The sequence below is a fragment of the Phyllostomus discolor genome, chromosome X (genome assembly GCF_004126475.2).
Source record: "Phyllostomus discolor isolate MPI-MPIP mPhyDis1 chromosome X, mPhyDis1.pri.v3, whole genome shotgun sequence".
NCBI classification, from domain to species: Eukaryota; Metazoa; Chordata; class Mammalia; order Chiroptera; family Phyllostomidae; genus Phyllostomus; species Phyllostomus discolor.
Genome location: NC_050198.1, coordinates 82,439,917 through 82,451,265, shown reverse-complemented (window position 1 = coordinate 82,451,265; position 11,349 = coordinate 82,439,917). Strand labels below are relative to the sequence as shown.

General features: G+C 36.7%; 1 pseudogene; it reads left to right on the top strand.

Annotated features, from left to right (window-relative positions):
- Positions 1–10,048: 10,048 nt before the first annotated feature.
- Positions 10,049–11,349, top strand: part of LOC114505494 — a 47,138-nt pseudogene continuing 45,837 nt past the window's right edge.

Below are 11,349 nucleotides of genomic sequence, written 5' to 3'. Positions count from 1 at the left end.
TAAAAATGAAGATTTCATTGCCTCTTACCCCTTCAGAATTTTATAGCACCTAAGAACTGCATTTTAATTCAGCATCCTAGGTGAACCAGATGTACTTTCAGTATTGAAAATCAGTGTTCTCTATAGACACTGCCTCTTAGAGAATTCTAATATTTCCCATGGTTTCAGCTACCAGCTATATACTAAATGCAGAGGCTGGTAAGTTTATAGGTGGCATACAACGAAGTTGATAACATTTCCTTGAGATGGCTTCTAGTGTGAAGCAGGGCTGGGGTTGTATTCTGAAAATGAGAGCATAAGGTTGGAGTGAAAAAGACAGAAAAAGTAGCACATGGAAATATAGTAGGTTTGCTGAGTAGTATGAAAACTCCAGTTGAGATTAAAAAAAAAATTAGGAAAGTATCATATAATTCTTCTGCATATTGGGGTGATTTTCCCCGGTAAACTTGTTATAGATGTGCTGAAGACAGAGTTAATCGATTCAGAAGATGAATTTTTGACAGGAGTTGTGAATAAAAGATAAGTGGATAAAATTTAAGGATACCAATAAGAATACAAAAATTATGGACGAGAGGATCTGGGCTACATAGAACAAGAAGTAATTACATGGGATTAATGAGAGGATCTGGGCTACATAGAACAAGAAGTAATTACATGGGATTAATGGTGGTCTTGATACCGTCAAAGTACAGGTGTAATAAGAACAACAGAATGAAAAAAAAACTAGAAAAATGAAAGGCTATTGATAGAATAGGAAGTCTAAATGTGAGATTTAAAACATGAAGTAGTTTTTGGTAATGAAAAAGTCCACAATGTTGCAGTGGAACTGGGTAGTTGAAGTGAAATGTTGACAAAGATTAAGGAATATAGAGACCAAAATGTTAGAACAGTTGTTCATTTTGGACATTGGGGTCACAAAGGATGATGGTGGCAGGACTTGGACTACAAATGAAAGCCATGAGCCAAAGTCTCCAATAAATGAGGGAGCATAAGGATTCAAGTATTTCATCTATTGAAAAAATCTCATTTATTTTTTATTTTCATTTTCACTTTAAATTTTTTATTGTCATTCAAGTACAGTTGTTTTCATTTTCAGTTCACCACAACCCCCCACCTCACTCATCCCTGCCTCCCATCCATGAGCCTACCCCCTTTGACTTTGTCCATGTGTCCTTTGTACATGTTCCTTGATAGCCACTGCCCTATTATCTATCTCCCCACTCCTCTGTGGTAATTGTCAGTTTGTTCTTTATTTCAATCTCTCTGTTTGTATTTTGCTTGCTTATTTGTTTTGTTGATGAGGTTCCACTTATAAGTGAAATGTGGTATTTCTCTTTCACCACCTGATTTATTTCACTTAGCATAATACTTTCCAGTTCCATCCATGTTGTCATAGAGGGTAGGAGCTCCTTCTTTCTTTCTGCTGTGTGGTATTCCATTGTGTAAATGTACCACTGTTTTTTGATCCACTCATTTACTGATGGACACTTAGGTTGCTCCTAGCACTTGGCTATTGTGAATTGTGCTGCTATGAACATTGGGATGCATAGGTTCTTTTGGATTTGTGTTTCAGGATTCTTAAAGTATAATTCCAACAGTGGTATTGCTGGGTCAAAAGGCAGTTCCATTTTTAGTTTTTGGAGGAAATTCCATACTATTTTCCACAGTGGCTGCACCAGTCTTCATCCCCACCAACAGTGCACTAGGCTTCCCTGTTCTCCACAACTTTGCCTGCACTTGTTGCTTTTTGACTTGTTTATGATGGCCATTCTGACTAGTGTGAAGTTATATCACACTCTGGTTTTGATTTGCATTTCCCTGATGGCTGGTGAATCTGAACATCTTTTCGTATGTCTCTGAACCCTTTGAAAAACATCTAATTTCTTGAAGTGCCAAATTCTTTATTGTGGTATACAAGATTTTTCATATACTGATTTCAACCTAAACCTAGCCTTAGTTTAATCTGTTCACCTTCATGCAATCTCCATTCAAGCCTCAATGGGCTATTGCTATTCTACATACCAAAATTATATCATGCATTATACATTTCCGAATCTCTTCTCTGAACTTCTGTAGTACTTTACTGAAGGCACACCTACAATTTAGGGTTTTAATTACAGTTATTTGCATATATATTTTCTCCCTTACTAGAGTCTTGAGTTTTAGGGATGATGTCATATACACCTTTATAATACACATCTTTGCACCTAGAACAGTGTTTTTCACATATAATTTGACAGATATTTAAATGTTTGTTGAATGTTGATAAGGTTGTAAAATTATAACTGGAATACATTTGAACTAATTGTACAACTGCTGAGTAAGTTAAACTAAAGTATGTATTTATTCATTTGTATTAAAGAAGGAATTTAATTGTATGGCTGGAAAATTCTGCAATCAAAACAATGGCATAAAAAGAATCTGTGCACAAAGTCTGGTTCAACAAGATACAGGAGTTTTTGATAGGAAGTCAACAGTTATAACAGATAAAACATTCTGGCAACTCCAAGTACAATAGTGATTTCCTAGTATGTTAGCTTTTTAAAGAAAATACCACTGACAAAAATGTTGGAATGTAATCTATAGCCTATGAATATATCAAAGAATAAGGTAAACACGATGAGATGACATAAAATAAAATGAAGCATAAGCATCCTCTGCATTATTTTTACTGCACATTATGGTTCCTAATACTGTCAGAATTGTTAAGGTATGTTAAACAGCCTGGATTTTGTTTTATTTTTCAGTGAATTCTTTGTATATGCAGGTTAGATTATATAGAGAGACAGTCTATATTGTATTATGTATGTACATATTTTAAATGAAAATAAGTCTGATATTTTTAACATGAAATCACTCTTATTGGGTATTTAAATTCTTGAGAAAAAATAGTTACATCCCCCTTTAAGATTTTTCCTTTCACCCTAGAGAAAGCTAGTAATTTGTTTAGGAACACTCTTATTTCTCTCAAAGAAGTCCTGGGAACACACAGGTCAAATCCAATGATAATAACATCATAAGGTCTAGCCTTTTTATTGTCCACTGTTGCTTGGAATCAGTAAACTATAAGCTGGAGCTTTAAAAAAAACTTTGAGATATGACTGACATAAAAAGAGGATATTTAATATATAAAGCTTAATGAGTTTGGGTGTAAATATACACCTGTGAAACCAAAGAAACAAAAAAATGAGCACCATATATGCAGTAAAAACCTTTGCCAAGAATGATAGAAACATTGAACAAACTAGAAAAAAGGGAACTTCTTCAACTTGACAAAGGACGTATACCAAAACCTTACAGTTAACATCAGAAGTGACAGTAAGATACTGAAAGCTTTTCTCATAAGACCAGTAAAGAGCAAGATGTATACCATAAATATTTCTTTTTAACATTGTTATTGAAGTTCTATGCAATAAACAAGAAAAAGACATAAAATGAACACAGGTTACAGGCAAGAAACCAAAACTGTATTTGCAGATGGTGTAATCATTTATGTAGAAAATATTATAAAATCTACAAAACCTACTAGAATGGATAAGTGAGGTTAGTAAGGTTGCAGAGTATAAGGTCAATATACAAAATGATTGTTTTTTTATATATTAGCAACAAGTAAGAAAATGAAAATTTTAAAATATTTATAATGGCATAAAATTATTAAATACTTAGGGATGAAGCTGACAGTGAAATTACAAAACATTGCTGAAAGTTATTAAAAATACCTAAATACATGGGTAGGTATATCATGTTCATAAGTTAGAAAATTCGATTTTGTAAAGATGTGAAATTTCTCAAATCTGACCTGTGGTTTTAATGGGATCCCACTCAAACTCCAACAAGGCTTTTTGTAGAATTTGACAAGTTTCTTTACAATATGTATGCAGAACCTAGAACAGCCAAAATAACTTATAAAAAGAACAAAGTTGGAGGGCTAAACGCTTCCTGTTATACAGTCTTATTATAAAGCTACAGTGATAAAAACAGTATGATACTGGTGTAAAGATAGACAAAGAGACCAATGAAACAGAATAGAGAATCCAGAAATTGATTTTTGACAGAACTGCAAAGGCAATAAGATAGAGAAATGATAAACGTTTCAATAAATTATGTGCTTGAAAATTGTATATCCATGTGCAAAAATATCAACTTTTATCCACACATTGCAACATACACAAAAATTAACTCAAAATAGATAATTAAAATAAATGTTATAACTAAAACTATAAAAACATTTATGAGGAAACATAGGAGGACATCATTGGGTCCTTGGTTAGGCAGAGTCTCAGATATGGCACTAAAAAGCACAAGCCATGAAATAACAAATATATAAATCTGACTTCATCAACATTTAAAACTTCTGTCCTGGCTGGTATGGCTCAGTGGATTGAATGCTGGACTGCAAAGCAACGGGTCACTGGTTTGATCCCAGTCAGAGCACATGCCTGGGTTGTGGGCCAGGTCTCCAGTAGGGGACATGTGAAGGGCAACCACACATTGATGTTTCTCTCCCTCTCTTTCTCTCCCCCTTCCCCTCTCTCTAAAAGTAAATAAATAAAATCTTTAAAAGATTTTAAAAATTCTGTTCTTGAAAATAAAATGTTAAGAAAAAGAAGATAAAAGACACAGAACAGGAAAATAATTATAAATCAAATATTTGCCAAGCAAGTTCTATCCAGTGTGTGTGTGTGTGCGTGAACGCATGTGGTGGGGGGGGGGAGAGAGAGAGAGTAAGAGAGAGAGAGAGAAGAGAAAAAGAATTCTCAAACTTCAACCAAAGGAAGTAAACAACCTAATTAAAAGATGTGCAGAGAAAATATAAGAATGGCAAAAAAGCCACAATTATATGTTCAACATTGTTATTCATTAAAGAAATGCAAATTAAATTCTGTCATGACAATGAAAGGGATAACTTGAAAATGAAAAGGCAAAAGAAAAGAAGAAATTGAGAGGAGAAAATGAGACAGTGGAGGAAAGTCAAAGAAAGAAGAGCAGAGAAGGAAGTGGCCTGGGGCATAATAGGAAAGGATATAGGTATGGAAGCACAAGAACAGAAACCCCTGTCAGCACAGGGTCACTTTGCATCCTGGCAACACATATCTCAGTACAAACAGAATGTATCTCTGAAATTGAGCAATCTCCTGTGATTCCTTATCTCTCCACTGGGATTCCACTGCAGGTCAATGGTCCAACATTTTTTTTTCTTTATTGAATTTTTTTATTGTTGTTCAACTGCAGTTGTCCCCATCTCCCCCATTATTCTCCTTTGCCCTACCCACCTCCACCTCCCGTATTCAATCTCTACTCCATTGTCTTTGTCCATGGGTCCTTTACACATGTTCCTTGACTTGACCCTTTCCCTTCTTTCCCCTGTTATCCCCCTCCTTCCTCCCCTCGGGTTACTGTCAGTTTGTTCTTTGTTTCCATGTGTCTCATTCTGTTTTGTTCACTTGTTTGTTTTGTTAATTATGTTCCACTTATAGGTGAGATCATAGCAAGGTTGTGGAGAAAAGGGAACCCTAGTACACCGTTGGTAGGAATGCAGACTGCTGCAGCCACTGTGGAAGAGTATGGAATTTCAAACAAACAAACAAGCAAACAAACAAACAAAAAAACTAAAAATGAAACTGCCTGTTGACCTGGCAATTCCACTGCTGTAATTATATCCTAATAATCCTGAAATACCAATCCAAAAGAACCTATGCACCACAATGTTCATAGTAGCACTATTTACAATAGCCAAGTGCTGAAAACAGCCTAAGTGCCCATCAATAAATGAACGGATTAAAAAACTGGTGCATTTACACAATGGAATTCTATGCAACAGAACAAAAGAAGGAACTCTTACCTTTCATGACAACATGGATGGAACTGGAGACTTTTATGCTAAGTTAAATAAACCAGGCGGTAATAGACAAGTATGAAAATTTCTTTTGAGATTTTCAACAGCTGGGATCTTCAAAGTCAGTGGCTTTTAGGGTATGGTGTCAATCAATCGATGTCAAGCAGTAATTTGCACCTGTTATTTTGTAAGAGGAAAGCAATTGGAATATAGGCAAGTTATCAAATGTCTTCAAAAAGCTAGATAAGACCCCTGCTTGAACTAACAATTAAAAATGACATCCTAGGTGTGTGTAACTCAAACTTAATACACATTGTTTTCTCCCTTTGTTTTAAAGGCATAGAATACAATATGCTCTCAGGAAAGACATTCCTGAATGGGGCAGTCAAGGGAGCAAAGGTCTCCCATGAGGTTGAAGAAATAAGTAGATAATACTTCTTGCTTTTGTTTTGGTACAATTACTGACTGTTGAATTTAGGATGAATTATCAGAGGTTGTTTTCCTCTCTAGCCCTCTCCCAATAGAGCAAATGGCAGACCAAAAACAATTGATGGTCAGCAAATTATCACAATGTGCTTGTGTTTACTCTGAGTTCTGTGGTAAATAGTTCCTTTAGCTATTTTCTTTAGGGACCTACATCACGTGAAAGAAGTACTTTTTAAAATGACAAACAACCAACTAGCCTCTAAAAGAAAAGATTCAACACAAATAGAATGCATTCTCACAGATTCTATTTAAATAGGTAATTAGCACCTAATGATGTCAGCAGCCATAGTGTATGTATTCAAAAGGTCATGGGCATCCACAGCTGGAGGCTCAGAATCAAGACCGTTATTGACAATGTGGGTCCTCCCTAAGGTCCAGTTTAGATGGATGAGTTTATCCAGCATCCTGAGTGCCCAGGAATACTGCCCTTGCTTCCCTGATGAGTCCTTTGTTAGTCTGGGGCCATAGGAGTGAGTGCAGTTACTCTAATGCAGGGATTTTAAACCTTTTCCATATCATGACACACATAAACTAATTCCTGAAATTCTGCTGCTGATCTGACAAAAATAGGTATAATTTTCATTCATTCACACTGGATGACTACTGTTGGGTTGGCTGTTGTCATATTTTATTTTGACAATCTAAAGGAAAAGAGGTCAGTGTTCATGACTAAATAGCCAGGTATTGCATGTTTTAAAAATTCTTGCAGCACACCAGTTGAAAATTGTTGCTGTTATGTTTTCAGGTTCCAGTTACAAAGATAGCTACTCACACACTGACTTGGCCTTAGAGCTGTCCTGGGATTTGAGCCCTGGGGAGTACCCTTTCTTCTCTGTTCCTATTCCCATGGGTGTCCCTGTAGTATTTTTCTGGGAAACTTCTAAACTATTAGCCTGTACTGCACTCCTTACCCTGAGAAATTCATGCAGATCTCCCCAGAGAACTGTCAAGAGTCAACCTATGTCTCCTGCACCTGCTCCAGCAGTCTCCCTCTCAGTGTCCTCCCCTATCACTTCTAAGGCTGACAGCATGAGGCCCTGGAGACAGATGCATATGTTTTCCTGCTTGGATTGAGAACAGAACCTTCCTGGGAAACATCACCATTGAGCCAGGCTCAGGAGGAATACATGTTGCTGTTTGCTCACTGGCTTTGCCTACACTACTCAGGTAAAGATTGTATACTATAAATATATACAATTTTTATTTGCCAATTCTATCTTAGTTAATCTGTGGGGAGAAAAGCTAAATTTAAAAGGAAAAGCAGTACTTTATATAACTGAACTGTATGCTTAAAAATAGTGAAGATGTTAAATTTTATAGTTTTTTTTGTTTTTTTTTTTGCCACAATATTTTTTTAAAAAGTATGCTGTTTTAGAGATAATAAAAAGCCATTTGAATGCTTATTAGCCCACATCATTATATAAGAAGCAGCATAGTAGTTGACAGTATGATTTTGAAGCTAGCCATTTTAGTTTCTCTGCCAACTTTGACCATGGACAAGTCACTTTTCTGTCCCTCAGCATACTCATCTATAAAATGGGAATAATAATCATTCCTACCTTACAGGGTTGTAAGCATTAAATGAATTAATATTTATGAACCACTTAGAATAGGGCTTCAACATTATAAACACAATGCATTCTTTTATTATTATGATCCTTACTGACTTGTCATCAACACTTCATGAACCTCCAAGTCCACATTCAGACCCATCCTCCCAAAGCAAGTACACACTGCATGTGCGTGCACGCGCGCACACACACACACACACACACACACACACATGCCCTTTAACCACTCTCACCAGACTGTGAGGTTCATACCAATTTTATGAAAAAACTCTGAGGTTGGGAAAAAAAATATCAGCCTAGAATCAAACAACAACTTTGTCGATCCTTAATGGACATTAACCAGTACCCCTTGGCTGCAGCACAGAGTTCTGCATTTCTCTTTTAATGTAAGGAGGTTAATCCAGCCCAATCATAATGCACTTAGACTGAACAGATTTACTCAATTGCTTATGTTGGGGAGGATATGAATCTTTTAAAACACTTACATAAAAAAATTGCTCTTTGAACTTCAGACTGCAAAATTAGTGAATTACTTCACTATTCTAGATTCTCTGATAACTGAGGTTCATGGGACAGCAGTGAAAATAGACAAGAATCTGGATGGAAGTAGGAACCTGAAATTCACAAACTAAAACAAAATGTCCAGAAATCCAGACTCTTCCTATCTCCAAGGAAGTTCTGCTCTTATAACATTATTTCAAGTACTGCTAATGTTAGTTAAGGCACAATATTATTTAAAGTGCTAAGAACATGTGTCAATTGAATAGTACAATATCCAGAAGAGATACTATCAGGAATAAGAGATTAAGTAACAATCTGCAGAAAATGAACAGAGAGTGAAGCCTCAATAACCAACTTCTGTTCAACTTCCATGACACTGAGGATGGAAAAAAGCTGCTGCAGACTGAGTCTCTATTCCTTGCCAGGCACCATATATACCTGACTACATTGATTCCTCGTAACATTCTGTAGGGTATCATTATTTCTATTTTTCTGATAAAGAAACTGAGCTTTGGAAAGGTTGTCCAACCTGCCTGAAAACACCCAAACAGGAAGTAGCCAAGCTACACTCTGTAACTGAATTCATTGCCAAGGCCTAGATTCTACGTAATACACTAGCTAGCCAGTTCAAAATTTATGTTTGATAAGCCAATACTCACCAGAATGACTGAAAGCTATGTGTGCCTTCTCAGTAGAATGATTATTCTGGAAATTTTGCCACTGCCCAATGACCCTTTTCTAGTATACATAAGGGGTAGTTTGGGAGATAAAGTTGGGAGAGGGATGATCAAGTGCATGAAGCACTAAAGAATCAAAAGAAAAAGCATAAAGGAAAGAGTAAGTTCAATTGACAACACATTAATTGAGTGAACCAATTTTAAATGTGAAACATTGGATCAACCTATGATTTTGATTCTTTGCCTGGATCACATATACTCAGCTAGTAACCACTGGCCATTTTAGTTAAAGCACCGGAAGTAGTGTAAAAGACTTTGGCTTGAGTCCTGCTCAAAAGCTTCATCAATGTGTAAGCAATTTATCATTTCTCTGGACTTCAGTGTCATCCTGTTAAAATAAAGGAGGGGGAACAACACTTCTGGAATGATGGAAGAAGCAGTTCAGCAGACCCTCACTCCAGCAAAATAAAAATTGAACTGCTAAAATTATATAAAGGAATCATTTAAAATCTCTCATTATTATTTTAAGAACATACATCTAATGGGGAAATATTCATTCAAGTAAATTTACTGGATCTCTGAAAGAACAGCAAAGGACTTGCCCACTCTTCCCAGTTCTATTTATGGAAGCTCCAATTTGGCTGTGTGTAACCAAGAAGATAAGAACCCTTTCTCCATAGTTCGCAATCTGAGACTATGGTTTCAACATGGGAAAATCAAGATCCTAGTGTTTCTCATTTCCCCAGCATCTTGTTGTAGAAGCTCTATTCCAGGTGGGTGTGGTCAAAAGGACTTTGTCTTTCTTCACCACCAAGTTCCTCCTTGTAGGGTAGAAGTTTTACCTCAAGTGCAGCAAGCATACTGCACTTGAATACTGGTATAGATTATCCCCACCCCAGCCAAATCACTGGGTGAATGTTCCAAGCCCAGAGGGCAAAGGAAGAACATTAGAGATTGCCACCACCCCCCCAGTACCGATGTCATATGGTGATGTTCTCACTCCAGGAAAAGTAGGTCCTTGGGCCCAGCTCCAGTGTCGTAGCATAGGAACTCTGCCTGGGAGGAAAGGCAGGTCAAGAGAGTTGAAGAGACCCAAAGATATGTTTAGGGGGCAGAGTATGGAGAACTCTGTGCTTAAGGGTGTTCTTGAAAACAATGAAGGTCTTGGTGGACAAAAAGAGGAAGCTGGTAACGCTATGATATAAACAAAGTAGCAGAGCAACCAGTTGAAGAGAAAATCAGAGAAACAGTTAAGAAAAACCCTCCTAGCATCATAGTCAAATCTGTCGGTTTGGTCAAGCTGTGACTATGTGGAAGCTGCACTCACTCAGGAGCAATCAGAGCAGAACATGAGGTAGGCTTGAAAGCATCCCAAGCCATACACAGACCCTCTCAACACAGGGTGGAAGCCTCACTGGCACAAGGGGCTTAAACACACCTTTGACCAAACACTAACAATAAGCTCCTCATACCCAGGGGTGACTCCTAGGAAGCCAGTTCTACAGATATTATCAGTCATCACTGGCAGTCTGAGAGACTACGTGCATACCCAAGGGTGTACTCTCTCAAGAGCTATTTAATAGAGAACCTCTCAGCTACTAGTCCCTCTCTGAACATAAGGCAAAAAAAAGTAAACTCTTTGAATTGTGATAGTAGCATCCAAGCCACACAAACCTCTAATGATAAAGGAAAATGGTATAACTGGCTATGTGTGCTTAAGTGCAACATTTGTTCTATAAGTGGCTTATACTCACTCAAGGGTGAGCACCAGCTAGTTAGGCTAAAAGAGAAAAAAAAAAACAGTAGAAATCTAAGCAAGGACACCAGAGGCTGTGTATTGTAGGGGAAATAGACTTTGCAGATTTAGCCTAGCCAATTTACTAAACAAATAAATGACTGACCAAACAGTAGCAGCAAAAACAATCCCTGGGGGATGATCAGTATCTAGAGTTGCTGCAATATATTATCCTTAATTTCCAGTTATTAACAAAAAATTAGAATACTCACAAAGAAGCAAAAAATGTGACCTGCACATAGGAAAAAAGAAGGCAATGTAAATTGCCTTTGAAGGGGTGCAGCTATTGGCCTCACCAGAAATAGACATTAAAGCAGCTGTTATAAATATGTTTAAAAATTAAAGGAAGATATGATGACAATGACTCATCAAATAGAGAATATAAAAATATGTAAATTATTTAAAAGAACCAAATGAGAATTCTGGAGTAGAAAAAATTTGAAGTGAAAAATTCACTATAGGGATATTACAGTAGGTTTGAGG